Source organism: Protobothrops mucrosquamatus, unplaced genomic scaffold (genome assembly GCF_001527695.2).
Source record: "Protobothrops mucrosquamatus isolate PMUCROS unplaced genomic scaffold, P.Mucros_1.0 scaffold469, whole genome shotgun sequence".
NCBI classification, from domain to species: Eukaryota; Metazoa; Chordata; class Lepidosauria; order Squamata; family Viperidae; genus Protobothrops; species Protobothrops mucrosquamatus.
In genome coordinates this window covers 250,683-265,941 of record NW_015386790.1, presented here as the reverse complement: position 1 = coordinate 265,941, position 15,259 = coordinate 250,683, and the positions used below count along the sequence as shown (strand labels likewise).

General features: G+C 39.2%; 1 protein-coding gene across 1 annotated transcript in view; it reads right to left on the bottom strand.

The window, feature by feature from the left end:
- Nucleotides 1-13,412, bottom strand: part of STXBP6 (syntaxin binding protein 6) — an 84,473-nt gene extending 71,061 nt beyond the window's left edge. The window contains exon 1 of the mRNA XM_015816616.1: nt 13,328-13,412. The gene's annotated coding sequence lies outside the window, so the exon portion shown is untranslated. The remainder of the gene's footprint in view (nt 1-13,327) is intronic.
- Between the last annotated feature and the right edge of the window lie 1,847 nt (nt 13,413-15,259).

The following is a 15,259-nucleotide window of genomic DNA, read 5'->3' as shown; positions in this document are numbered from 1 at the left end:
GACCCAGACGAGTTGGCCAATTATCGCCCGGTCTCCAACCTTCGCTTTGCGGCGAAGGTTGTTGAGAGTGTGGTTGCACGGCAATTCCCTCGGCACCTGGATGAAACAGTCTATCTAGACCCATACCAGTCGGGCTTCAGGCCGGGGCACAGCACGGAAACGGCATTGGTCACGTTGGTCAATGATCTCTGGAGGGCCCAGGACAGAGGTTACTCCTCTGTCCTTGTTCTTTTGGACCTCTCAGCGGCTTTTGATACTATAGACCACGGTATCATGCTGCGGCGTCTCGGTGAGTTAGGAGTGGGAGGCACCGTTATGCGGTGGTTCTCCTCCTTCCTCACCGACCGTACGCAGTCGGTATTGGCAGGGGGACAGAGGTCGACTCCTAGACCCCTAACTTGTGGGGTGCCTCAGGGGTCGGTCCTCTCTCCCCTTTTGTTCAATATTTATGTAAAGCCGCTGGGAGAGATCATTCGTGGCTTTGGGGTGGATTTCCATCAGTACGCTGATGACACTCAGCTGTACATTTCCACCCCAGGCCACCCCAACGATGCCCTTGACGTGATGACCCGTTGCCTGGAGGCCATACGGGTCTGGATGGGGAGGAACAGACTCAGGCTCAACCCTTCCAAGACCGAGTGGCTGTGGCTGCCGGCGCCTCGGCATAGTCAGCTGACTCCATCGCTGACTATAGGGGGCGAAATTTTGGCCCCCTCAGAGAGGGCGCGCAACTTGGGAGTCCTCCTGGATTCACCGCTGACATTGGATGACCATTTGTCGGCCGTGACCAGGGGGGCGTTCTATCAGGTTCGCCTGATTCACCAGTTGCGACCTTTTCTGGACCGGGACGCCTTGCGCACAGTCACTCATGCTCTCGTCACCTCTCGCCTGGACTACTGTAATGCTCTCTACATGGGGCTCCCTTTGAGGAGCACCCGGAGGCTTCAACTGGTCCAGAATGCGGCCGCGCGGGCGGTGTTGGGAGGGACTCGTCGCTCCCATGTAACACCGCTGTTGTGCGAGCTGCACTGGTTGCCAGTGGCCTTCCGGGTGCGCTTTAAGGTGTTAGTTACCACCTTTAAAGCGCTCCATGGCATCGGACCTGGTTATCTCCGAGACCGCCTTCTGCCACAGATTCCCTCCCATAGACCGGTACGCTCCCACAGAGTGGGTCTCCTCAGGGTGCCGTCGGCCAAGCAGTGTCGGCTGGCGACCCCNGGTACGCTCCCACAGAGTGGGTCTCCTCAGGGTGCCGTCGGCCAAGCAATGTCGGCTGGCGACCCCCAGGGGGAGGGCCTTCTCTGTGGGTGCCCCCACCCTCTGGAACGAACTACCCCCCGAGATCCGGACGATTCCGGATCTCCTTACTTTCCGCCACGCCCTCAAGACATGGCTTTTTCAGCAAGCGGGCCTGGCCTAGGGAGGATTTTAAATCGGGTTTATTTTAGGTGTAATTTTTAAATAGTACAACTTTAAATATTTGGTTTTAATTGGTTTTACTTCGGTGGGGTTGTAGGCGTGTCTATGTTTTTTAATATGTTGTGAGCCGCCCTGAGTCCCGTTGGGAGAAGGGCGGGATATAAATCTAAATAAATAAATAAATAAATAAATAAACAATCAACTGACCCTAAACTTATTCATTTTTAAATAAAGGGCTCTTTTATCTATAGTGCTTTTAATAAATCCTTCTAACGAAGATCAAGATGGAATGGAAGACTGAACTTACAATATTTAGATTTAGCCGCTGTTAACTTACACATTGTTTATAGAATATTTAGTCATTCAGTTGCATCAGTCATGAGATAGACGTATTTTGCTTACAACATATTTTGATGAGTAATGAATATGATTTCATGTGGATACAATGCATCCAGCTATTTCTCAAGTCACATACAGTACATGACACAGAAGCTAAATTCAGCAGGTCATAAATAATAGTTCATACAAATAGAAAGACTAATAAATGATGACAGATTAGCACATGAGCATAATTCATGAAATATTAGAAGCAGGAAGTCATCACCTTGCTTTATTATCAGAACCATTTTTTGCTCTGACTTCTTTATTTTCAAAATAGTCCTATCAGAATGCAAACTGCAACAAACAAGAAGCCAATTCACCTAAGAAAATTTGATACCATTTTTTCTAAAAGCTAAGGTTTTATTGGCTTAAAATAGTCCTCAGCAATTGGGACCAGGATTGCTGTTGCTAAGTGATGCAGTCATAAAGCACAATGTCATATGAGTGCTTAGAAATGACAATCCTGACAGTCCTAGTTGCCATTGCAACACACAGCTAGTTAAACGGGAAGAGACAGGAATCCCAGGTAAAGAGCTTGGAGATGGGGATGGGAGAGTGCTGCGGTGTGCTGTCCCATTCTCTCTCTCTCTCTCTCTCACACACACACACATCACAGGTGTAAGGAATCTTTATGAAGGCTTCCAAGCCTGAATTGGTATTCCCAGCAATTCCCTGTGCTAGTACCAGCTCAACTCCAATGAGTTCCACAGGTTACTCAAATGAAACCAAAGCTAGTCCTCAAGGCAAAAGCAAGTTTCCAAGGTGAAGGTAAGTTTCAAGACAAAGGCAAGTCCACAAGAAAAGTCCACAGGCAAGGCAAGGCAAGGCCACAAGGCAAGGCAGAGCAAGGCCACAGCTGAAGAGACTCAATCCAAAATTCAAGGCAAGAACACACAGCAAGGAAAGAAACACATTGTTCCCAGCTTCTGGTGCAGCCCATCAAGAGGGGCAAAGCTGCCTCCTCGCAAGTAATCAGGTTGACCTTCGCTGCCCCTGCCTTACATATTCTTGGATCAGGTGCAGAAGGCATTTTCTCTTTCTCATCACTGATTGGCTGCAGCTGAATGCTTTCCCCACCTGAAGCCTCAGGGCTGTCCTGCTGCAGCTATGCTTCAGTCAAATCCCTCTCAGACGGCTGCTTGGAGCCACTAACCAACTCTCATCCTGAAATGCCTGGAACTGGTTCATCTTCCTCTGATCTGACATATGCAGAGGTATCTGGGGAAGTATCTGGGGGAGTCATCACATGCAGGCAGGCTGGTGGGCTAGCTAGAGACAGAAATCAGAAGTGAGGGGGGTGCTGCAGCACTATATGAATGCAGCTGGATGGATGGGCACTATAGAGTGCAGGTGGGAGTACTGAGAGCAAGTTCACACTATAGAATATGAGATCTCTGGGATAGATTTACAGGAGCAGACTTGTGACCTTCCTTCTTGTCAACCCCTCCACTGACTTTGTTTGTGGGAAGCTGACAGGGAAGGTTGCATTGACATAAATGGCAACCACATGATTGCAACTCACTGTGACATTAATTGCAGGCCAGGTGCCTGAGCACCCAGATCAGAACCAAGTGATTGTGGGGAGACTTGTGACAGCTGCAACTTCACAGATCAGTCATCAACAGTCAGCACTTTTATACTTTTGAACAGTCACTGATTAAGAGGTCATAACTGGAGGACTACCTACATTGGCTATTCGTAAGGACAAATAAAAGTAATAATTACTTTCATCAAGTAAAATATGGAGTCATGAACAACTGATCTAGAATAGGAGCATGAACAAAACAACTACTAGAAGATGCTTCCCAAATGCCTAAAAGAGAAGAAACATATCATTTGCTAACTGCAAAGGAACAAGTTTTATCTTCAATTCCTTTTTTATCTTAGTTCTATATGTATGTATGTTTAAATGAGTATGCACAGAAATCTAGAAACTGTTCCATAGAAGGTGGAAAGATCACTGTTTGATAAAAATCAATTTCTCAGTGCGCAAAAAATAGAATTTGAAAAGAATCTTTTGGAAATATATATTTAATTGTCCAGAACTTCATATGAATTCAGTTTGAGGTCACACTTTGGAGGACATCCAACTGGTTTCTAGTATTAGCTGTGTGTGTGTCTGTGAGAGAGGGGGAAAAATGAGAAATTCAGTGGTTTACAGACTGAAATAAAAAATTAAAGAATCTCAACATCTTTGCTCAACATGGGAGTTGTCTGAAGCTGTAAGGTATCCTTGTTTGTTTTGGGTTGTTTTGTGGTTTATAACTATACTGTTTTTTATTTGGTTTTATGCTTTATGCAAGGCACTGAGAGACACTGGATTGCAGCAGGGAAGATATCTGGTTAATACATAAATAATGTGCTAACTGTGAAATTTCATGGAGTTGTCAGATACAGACACTGACAGTTCATGGAGATGTCAGAGGCAGCTACGGTGACATATAGCTTCCTCACATTCAACTTAGACAGCTCTAAATACAATATAGGCTTGTTTTTAAAAACCATTTAAACACTAAAACTGAAATAACAAATAGACAACATGTTAAATAATTCTATTTTGTGAAGAAGGATGTGCGAACTGGAAAAGAGAAATAGATGCAAATGTAATTCTCAGTTTTCTGACTAAATATTGTTAAATGCACACAATTTTTTTAATAATGAAAATGAGCTCTTAATGGCAAAGCAATTCAAAATATGTTCAGTATCCCATTTCATTGAAACACTAATTCGAGATAACATACAGCATGCCATTATTCTCAATAAGGGTAACTTCATCTAACTTAAGCCCAGAAATCCAGTCTCAGAAAAGTCACATTCTAATTAAATCACATTTATTTAGAAACAACATATAAGGCACCTATCAAATTCTAAATAGTAAGCAGTTGCAAAAAAAAAAAAAATTCTGGCTATCCCATCTTAACATACATATGTGTTAAAATGAAAAATGACCCAGGCTGCTGTAGATCAGCTACTTCTGCAGAAAAATATTGCACAATTAGCTACATCAGAAAGTGTTTCTTAATATTATTGAGTACTGTATAATATGGACTGCTAGAGGGAATGCTTTATCAGCTCTACTTTTCATTTCCAAAAGGCAAAGTGTACAGTGAAAGCTAAGCAGAAAGAAAAGAAGGAAGAAATTGCATTAATAGACATTGTTTGTCAAATTTTTCTTGGTGAGATTGTGATACGTTTCCTTTGATGAAGAAATACATTGCACATATTGGAACCAAATATTGGTGCAATTTCTTCTTTTTGTTTTAACATGTACAGCTTAGTTGTTGTTGAAAAAAAAACAGAAGATTGGGGATTCCATTCAGTTCTTTGTTTATTCTTAAAGTAGGCTATTAAATTAAATAGAACCTTGTAAATAATTATATACTAGGTTTCCCTTATCTCATGTGGTGAAATATTAAACTATAAGTATGCTATCAGATGAAATGTAATCTCCTTGTATTTTCCCCCATCTCTCCTCTCCACAACTAGTTCATTTGATAATGCTATAAAAATGTTTGAGGAAATAATACAACATCAATTCAATTTGTTTTTTAAGACAATGTTGGCAGCAAGTATTTTTTTGAACTTAGAGCCTTTTCAAATTAATGCTTAGATTGTCCAAAAGAAAGGCTAAAGGATTCTGCCAGTCCCCAAAAGAATTTCAAAACCTTCATATCATCTTTGGATTCACATATTGATTTAAGAATGTGCTAGCATAAAAATAGAAGAAAGAAATGCTCTAGTCTAAACTTAACCATTTTCAGAAATAAATTCTCAATTCTCCTGCAATAGTCTCTAATGCATGAGTGTCCAACCTTTTGGCTTGCCTGGGCCCTATTGAATAAAGAGGAATTATCTTGGGCTGCATATAAAATATATACTATAGCTAATGTATATAAATCATATATAAAGTTAAAATTTATGATCTTGTGGGGCCACAGTACTAGCTGTCCAGGGCCACATGTAGCCCACAGGATGTGGGTTGGACATACCTGTTCTAAAGAGGTGTTTTACATGTAAATCTTAGAAAATTTTAGCTTATTTAAGCACATAGGTCTATTGAAGTTCATGACACAAGAGAACTACAGTGGTTATGTAGCATATATAACTCATTTGCCAGTATAAAATAATTCTTTCCCTAGCTTGAAAAGTTACAAAGGGTATTTTTAAAAATAAATTGGAAATCACATGGTTACTTTTTAAGAATATTTGTGCTCAATAGCATTTCTTGACAAACAACTAGGATTATTAGAAAGCTTATTTTGGAATATGAAATTATTAACAACATTCCTGAAAAGGTAACAAAAAGGTAACAATTATATGGTAAAGCAACATGAAGGTAAATGGATATTATTAAACAACATGAGTCAGAAAAGTTTGATTACATAATAGTAAGTCCTTTCTTTCAGAACTAAGGATTGAACTGCTATTTACTTTTCATTGATTAAAAGATATACCATGACAAAATGAACCAAAAGCAGCCAAGGTAACCCAACATACATAAAGCTAACACTACCACCCTTCAACTCAGATGAGACACAAGTCAATACAGAAATTTTAAAACAAACATTTTATCTTAGTATAGAATTAGCTGTATTACACCAAACCTGATGAATTGTACCTGACCTTTGTAATACAACCTTAGCATTCCTTCTTTTCTAAAATATTTTTATTATCTAAATTGGGAATAAAGAAACAATTCTATTTTTTAATTTTTAGGTACTGAGAAGCACATTCAAAATATGCAATTACAGAATGTGTAACAATAATTTCCATTATGGAAAAATGCATGTGTGAATCTATTAATGTCATTTGATGGCTTGCTGGGTGTTTTCTATACTGTAATCATAATTCTAATTATTGCAGAAGCAAAAAGGAGAATATTTTTGACATCTCAAATAGTTCATTTCATACACTACATAAAAAGATAATAGCAAATAATGTGAGAGCCATAAAAGAAGTCTGGATAGGAGCAAAGCAGGGCTTTTTTTTCTCATAGAACGCCCAGAACGGAGTTCCAGCACCTTTTTGGGATGGAACCTTATAGGGTAGGCAAGGTGGGTTGGATGACGTGTGTGAGTTCCGGCATCTTTTTTTTTTTAGAAAAAAAACAACTGGAGCAAAGTAAAACATAAACATGGTAATGGGCTACAGCCCAGGGGTTGGGGACCTCTGCTCTACAGAATCCTAGTTGAGACAATTATCTGGCCCTCTTCCACTCAGATTTCAGGCAGGAACATCGGATAAAAACAGCATTGGTGATGCTTCTGGATTGCCTCTGAGATGAGTGGGTTGGAGGTAGCACATCCATCCTAGCTATTCTTCACCTCTTGGAAGCATTTGATACTATCATATTCTTTGGGAGCTGGGAGTGGGGCGGCATGGTTTTGTACTGGTTAACATTATTTTTCTGAGGCTGGTTTCAATCATTGTTGATTGGGAATAAGAGGTTCAATCTGTGGTCACTGCTTTGTGATACCACAGGGCTCAGTGTTTTCTCTGTTCCTTTTCAGCATTTACATGAAGCCAGGGATAATATCCAGAATGGACAAAAAGATTTATAGTATGGAACAAAGTAAGAATTTGAAGTACAATTGTACATTCATGATGAACATGTAACTGCTAAACCATTTGTTGTTGTAGCTAAAAATGCTAACTTTGGTTGAAATTTGAAACAAGGAATTTGCTAAACAATATATGATTTGATTATAATATACAGATGCATTAAGAGAAAAATATGGTTAAAAGTATTGAAATTTATTTTTTGTTATCTCAAAAATATTTTTTATAAAACAATGTATCAGTGGTCCATGATGCTAGATAAATTATCTAGAATGTATAAAGGCAATTCAAATGTATGTTGGATATGTGAACAAGTAAAATTTTATCATGCCTGATGAACAAGTTAAAATGACTAAAAAATTTGGATTCAATACATTGATACAGAAGATTTTATAGATTAATATTCAATTGAAGTCACACTTTTCCTTATAGAACTAATAAATAAACCATTAGAAATAAGTCATAGATTACTGTGGCCAGATTATGTGCATAGAGATGGAAAATTCGACACTATATACCAGGGTTCTCCAATCCCCAGTCTGTGGACCGGTACCAGGCCACGGCATACCAGCAACCGGTCCGCACAAACAAAGCCCCATCTGCGGGACACAGGCAGCACACAAATCCACACCCCCTCTGGTCCATGGAAAAACCTCTCTCCACATAACCGGTCCCTGGTGCCCAAAAGGTTGGGGACCTCTGCTATATATTATTGAGGAATGGATGGTGAAATTGACAGATCTTGCTGAGCTTCTCTTGTAAGGGAAATGGGGGGATTATTATTAAATATTATTTATTATTAAATATTAACTATTTAAATAATTAAATTATGTAATTTATTATTAAATAAATTCAGTATTGTCAAGACTTGGAAGATTCTGTTAATGTAGCTTTTACAATAAATAGAATTTGCTTATCTGGTTTTATTGCTTGTCTGGTCTACCTGGTAAGGGGATAGATACTAAAGGAATTCATGGATATTCTGCCTAGATCTTTGTACAATTCCTATGGGAGCTCCTGCAGAACAGTAAGAAAGAATAATTGGCTACAGTTAAGTTTTCAGAGGTGTAAGAGAAATACAAACTTAACAACTTCATGCTTCCAAACTAGAAGTTTTATTGTACTGAATTAGGCAATATTGGTAAAAGAGAGGTTAAAAATATTAATGGCTTTCATACTGAAAAAATACCACCATACAGTTTAAAGCCTAATTGAAAGTTATCCATACATTATGACCATGCATTACCTCAAAAATCCCATATAAAAATAAAATATTTTTATTTAAATAGTTAAAAAATAACCAATCATATGATGTGAATAAAGCGAGACTCCACACTACTAGCTGTCTAAGATATTGGACCATTCAATAAGCTTTTTTTCCTATAACTCATAATGAAGGCTTTCCATACTGTAAGAGATTTTCAAAAAGATTAAAATGAAGACTAAGAATTTGGCTCTTGCAAAAATCAAGAACATGACTTCATTTAAAAATTAGTTATTTGCCAGTGTCATATTAAAAACTGTACAAATCATTCTTTCTTTTTGGCTCAGCTGCATGATGGGAGTATTGAGACAGTGACTGCATACCATGAGATTTTATAAACCAAGGAAATTAAAAGTAATTAACATTCCTTGCAATCTTTTGAGGACAGGAAATCATCTGTTCATCCTGCTGCAGTATAAATCATGTTGGAGCTTATGACATCATAACATAGCAAATTATTCTGATTTTGTCCTGTTTAACTGGTGACTGCTTTATAGCCAAAAATACTTTTTTTCTTTTTCTGATCAAATTGCATGGCTTTGCAGATTTACTAGAAGCATAAAACCTACTATCAATAATATCTGAATTAAATTAAATTAGATAAAATTCAGGAGATATTAAGTGGGATTAATGAAGTCTGTCAAGATACCAGCTTATTTCAAATGTTATATAAATTAAAATAGTTTCTCTAGTCAAAAGCAGAAAAAAAGCTATTGAAATGTACAACTTGATATAAGGTTTCTGGCTGAGTTTGTACAACATATTAATCCAGACTAATTGGCAACATAAAATTCCAGGGGCAAAGAATTTCTTTTTACAGTTGTGGCTGATATATAGTAAACTGCTTTGAGACGTATTTACACATAAAGCATTACAAGACTATGCCATACAAATAATTGTTTCCAAGCAGCAAAACAGTTCCCAAATCTAACACTTATATTTCACACACACACACACACACACACACACACACACACACACACACACACACACGGAGAGAGGGAGATTGAGAGGAGAGAGGGAGAGAGAACCTATTCTTAATACATCCCAGGAACCACAAAAAACTGGAGGAAGCTATTGCTGTCTAATAGCTCCTGCCCTTGAAATGCACAAATTAGAGTTGTATAGAAGAACTCTAGGACTTTCTACCTACAAAGGAGAAACATGCCAATATATAATAAAAAAGTTCTCATGTTATTCTTTGCTTATCAATTGGCTGTAACAAATACCTCTGCCTCCTAGTGCTACCTATAATTTGGCAGACTATTTTATAGTGCTGATTTGGTTAGCTCAGCTCATGGGACTTCACAGGCCTATGCATTGCTTCAGACTTGTATGTAGTTATTTAAAAAAGAGTTATGACAGGTGTTAGCTTCACATTATCATACATTCCAAAATATATTTTTGGAACTGAATTTGGAACATGGCATACTTATAATGCTAAACTATAAGAATACTGCCAAGTGGCTAGTTTCAGAAGGCAGATTAACTAAAATGCAAGTAAATGAAAGTTTGTTGTTGTTTTTTTAAATACTCTATAAAAGCAACAACAAAACATTTCCAACTATCTTAGGATTGGTTTAAATCACAGGTGTCAAACTCGCCACGTCACATGACGTGTTGCGACGTATCGTGACTTTTTTTTTTGCATTGCCAGCAATGGGGTGGGCACGGCTTCAGTATGATGAAACTAGCCTGCGGACCGGCAGTTTGACATCTCTGGTTTAAATGGAGGATAAAAATAAACAAAACACAACAGAAAGACTAATACAACTTTTGTGCTTAAACAGCCATTACCTAGAATAAACTCACAGCATTCCCAAAGGTTCAGAATATATGACTGATCAAGGAAAATGCACCATTATTCAAATCACATTAAAAATGTCAACCTATATCTTATTCACTTATATTTTAAACATTCAAATGTTTTTCGATCACATGAAAAATCAATAAGTCACATTCCAACACTCAAACTATGTTATCTGAAGTACCAAGCACAGACTAAAATCCAACCATATGAACAGATGTCTGCCCATGCATCAGGACTTTTCCCTTCCTTTATTTCCCAGATGTGCTCTGGATGATTCCCCAGCAGCCTTTGGGTAGCATGAGGAAATGTAAATTGTCCATACCATTTACTGATGTAATACTAACTGGATGCAACTCACAAAGTTCACATCATGAGATTATTCATAGCTTCTTCATGGATGTTAAAATTACTAAATAATATTGACGTAGAAATACAGGCCATAAGCTTTCAACCAATGATTGGTTCTCTTTTGTATTAAAATAAACATAGCCCGAGAATAGGAAAATACAAAGTTTTCCTGCAAAAGGTTTGCACAGTTTAGGCTAAATTCCAATTGTGTTAACAATTGAGTCCATTGAAAAGAGGCCTTTTCCTGTACTTTAACTGGAACTTTTTTGATCTTTCAGAGGCAACCTCTACCTTCTTAAAATGTGTGCTTGGTTTTTTTCCCCTAAGAAACTGATAAAATATAAAAATAACAGTATTTTAAAAATGGTTTCACAGCTAAGATGCTGGCTTAAGAAATATAAAATAGAATCTATAAGGATGGAAACTGATTTGCCTAAGCAATGCAAAACAATATACAGAAAAATAGGACAAAATGATCGTAATTAATAATTATATCAAATGGCAATCAACTATTGAAATTATTTTCAAAACTCCACAGGCAATAGATCTGGAAGTTTATCAGACAAGAAAATCATAAAAAATTGCAAGTCTTTAATCTGTTATCCTTCTACTGATGGACCAAAATCATTGGGTATGATCTTTACTGTAAACTTCAAGATGTGCAGTGTAACTCTTGTATTTCAGTAGATCTTAAGTGTTCCAAAGTTCTATCTAAAATATGTATTTAATATTATTAAAAGAAATTGACTGACTAGGCTTTGATAAGAAATACAGACTTATATATTAATGTCTCACATTATTTTAGGGAGGTCTAATCTTCATATTGAAGCAGAGGAACTATATGTCAGGAAATGTTCCCAGGATAATTTTTGCCTCTTCAACTAGAATACTTGGAAAAAAATTTAAGAAATATTTATTTGAACAAAATATTATAAAATTATAATAGCAACCTGCTACTGAGGGAATTAAAATAAATTGTAAAAAAGAGAACACTTTAGTAAGAGAGAGAGATTCATGATGATAAATTCTGCTTTGATATGAAAACCACCAGAGCTTTTCTGCATTTCAACATATATGCTTTTGTTTTAAAACCTTTTAAAAAATATTGAAGTGCAATCCACGGCCAAACTAATCTTCTTGACTGTTAACCGTGCCATGACTGATATAAACGAAAATGGGCATTTATAAATGGACATTAGGATATATCTTCTAGCACTAATTAGGGCTGCAGTCATTAGAAGAGTTGAAGCATAGACTTCCAATAAACTTGAGTACTAGAATTACTGATGGACATCTGCCCTATCCTCATTATTACCTCAAAACAAATTCTACGGCTTATATCAAGTTGTGTATTTTGATCCCCGGCTTAGCATAAAGGATTACAATAATAAAAAATCTAGCCACTAGAGGGGCGAGTGGGTGCAAGGAGCATCCATTTCTGGACTGCATAAGAATGTCTGGACCATTTCCCACTAAACAGGCTTTTAAACCCCACAAGTTCAGCATCAGGCAAACTGACTAATAGATTTTTGGAGAAGGACGAAAGCGGACAAAAGGCAGAAACAATGCGGACAAGACAGAAGGAAATGCAACTTCTCCCATTAAATTGAATTGAAGCTCGCGTGGCCAAACTGCTAAATTCAGCAGCGCTCTGCATAAATGAAGAAGTCGGAAGGGAAGGCAAAGAGGCGAAGTGCCAAGAGGCGCGTTTGGGGCGTGAGCTGCCCCGTTTTCCAATCCGGAGATGAAGCCGCTTGCTGTGTTTAGTCTTTCTCTAAAGGCAGCCTCGCTGAGTTTGCCCCGAGCGCTTGGAAAATGGAGGCGATTCAGCTTCAGTTCTGGAGTTTTACCTTCCCCTCCATCGCCATACAACTCACATTTACGCAGTACGGAACGGAACATCTCTCCGGCCACTTGAAAGCGGTTTAATCAATGTGGCCAGCCCAATGAACTTTTTTTTCTCCCCTAAGGCAAATGTATTGAGATTCCGATGCAGCACAGCTTATATACCCTATGCACCAACACAATAAGAAAACCCGGAAAAAACGATTAAATCTCTCCCTCCTCCAGAGTATCCCGTTCAGCTCTCTCCTTCTCAGGAGCCTTGCCCAAATATTTATCGCGCCATCCCGGAGCTCTTTCAGCAAACCGGGCGGGCTGGACGGGGCGAGCTTTCGCGCCAGCTTCAGACGCAAAGACACTCCCTTCTCCGCGCGTCGACAGCCCGCGATCGGTCTACCAAAAACCCGCGCTCTCCATTCCCAAAAGAGAACCAGCCCGGGAGAGAGCTTGGCTGTTATCTGTGAAATGAACGGAGAAGCGGCCGAAGAAGCGCGGGCACGTCTCACCCACCTCTTCTCGCAGTTCGCCTCCTGGGCTAGCCTAGCCTACTTCTTCTGAATCAGCCCCCAACTTCGGAGCGAGTTGCGCGGGAAAAGAGCCGAAAGGCTCCACGAGCAAGGGAAGAAGAGGTTGCCGAATCCCGGCGCTCTGGAAAAAAGAGAAACTACCCTACGTCGCAACTACCTTCAGCGAGACCTACCTACCTTCCTGCCGCCCCGCTCCAGCAAAACGACGACCTGCACGCGAAGGGTTCAGGCACGAAGCTCCGGGCAAAACAACAGTAATAAATAAATCAGATCCACGAGCCCAAAGGGGGAAAAAACAACAACAACTCTTTGCCGCCTTCCTCCTCTTCCTCCTCCTCCTCCTCCTCCACGCTCCTTTAAGGCACTTAGCTGGAGCGGCTCTTACTGCTCTTTCCCTGCCAGCAGACCCGGGCTACCCAGCTGTGAGCCAGCGGTGGGAGAGGAGCGCCACGTGCCTGCGCGGAGCCAATGGGAAGAAGCAGCCGTGGAACCTTCCTCGCTCTGCCCGCCTTCTCTGCCGTCCCATGTGATCACCTCAAGAGCTTAAGTTCAGGTTTGGGCAACCGACCTGGAGGAGGAAGCGGCGAGGGGAATTTGTGGGATGAGTTAGCAATCCCGCGGAATTGTTGCGGGTGGCTCTCCTCGCGAGGAAGAATGTTCCTAGGGAACAAGAAGGGAGGTGAAAAAAAAGGAGATGAATGTAGGGGGGGAAATACGTCCCAGTGGGTTAATAAAGGGAGAGAAGAAGTGCAACAGCTTTCCTGAAACTGGTCCCCTTCAGATAGCGTGTGTGTGATTTCCAGTCTGGGATCAAAGGTCTGCCTGGCTGGGAATTAGGGAAGTTGTGGTCTGCCACACCTGAGGAGCACTGGATTGTTTGTGAACCCCGAGATCTTTTGGCATTATCATCAACTTGTAGGAGTTCGCTATAGTTTTGGGTTTGTGCCTCATTGTGTATCTTTAATTTACTTAAGCATATGGGCATATGAAAATTGGAGTTCTACTACTGCAAGGCTCCTTGAAGTACTCCTTCCCTATCAGGTGTGTCTTGTAACCAGTAGGTGAAGACTCTTCAAAGAAATGCAAATGGAGTAGTTCCTTACTCTGTCCACTAACTGGACTAGCAAGATTCTTCTCTGATGGAGGAAGTTAGGCGATTTTAATTGTAGGTGAAAAGAAGGGAGAGCTGGCATAAGAATAAAAAATACATGACTTTTTTATACAGGTAGTCCTTGACTTACGACTACAATTGAACCTAAAATTTATGTTGCTAAGTGAAACATTTGTTAAATGAATTTTGCCCCATTTTACAACTTTTCCTGCTATGGGGATGCTGCAACAATTGTAAGTAAGAAAAATGGTCATATGTCACTTTTTTCAGTGCCCTTTGAATGGTCACTAAATGAACTGTTGTAAGTCGAGGACTACCTGAACTTGTAAGTCACTCGCTAAAACTTTTTGACATGATTTACACAATATAACTAGGTTTATATTGTAAAGCAAGATTTCAAATTTTGATTGGTGCTGATAATGGTTGCTGTTATTGGTTTGTGTAATATACAAAGCTTATGTAAACCCACAATACCGTAGTAAAATTAAGGCAGTTGGGCAGACTTAAAATGGTGATCTTGTTAATCATTCACTACTTGGCATGTCCTATAAACCTGTTCAATATTACAGATTTTTCAGAAAACTGAAAATATTGTTTACAGGCCTGCTCAGTTCTCCAATGCTTGCTGCTTACTGAGGCTAACTAGTTTTTCTATTCTCATTTATCTGTGTTATATTTATAAAAATGTAGCTTGTGAAAATTATATCCTAGGCTTCGAGATATGAACTAAATTATTAAATAATTGATTAACTGAACAACAAAATATTTCATATGAGAGTTGTGTCCTTAAATAAGATACGAAGATAAAATAACTCAGAAAGTCTTATAATGAATACAAATTATAAGGGAAGAAAGTTAAAACAGCATTAAATGTTACTATTCTAAAAAGGAGGAAAAATTAACTTGCAGAGGAAAAGAAACCCCTACAAGATAGAATAAAAGTGACATACATAGGTAAAATATGTCAAAAGACTGGGGAAACTTTAAAAAAAATGCTT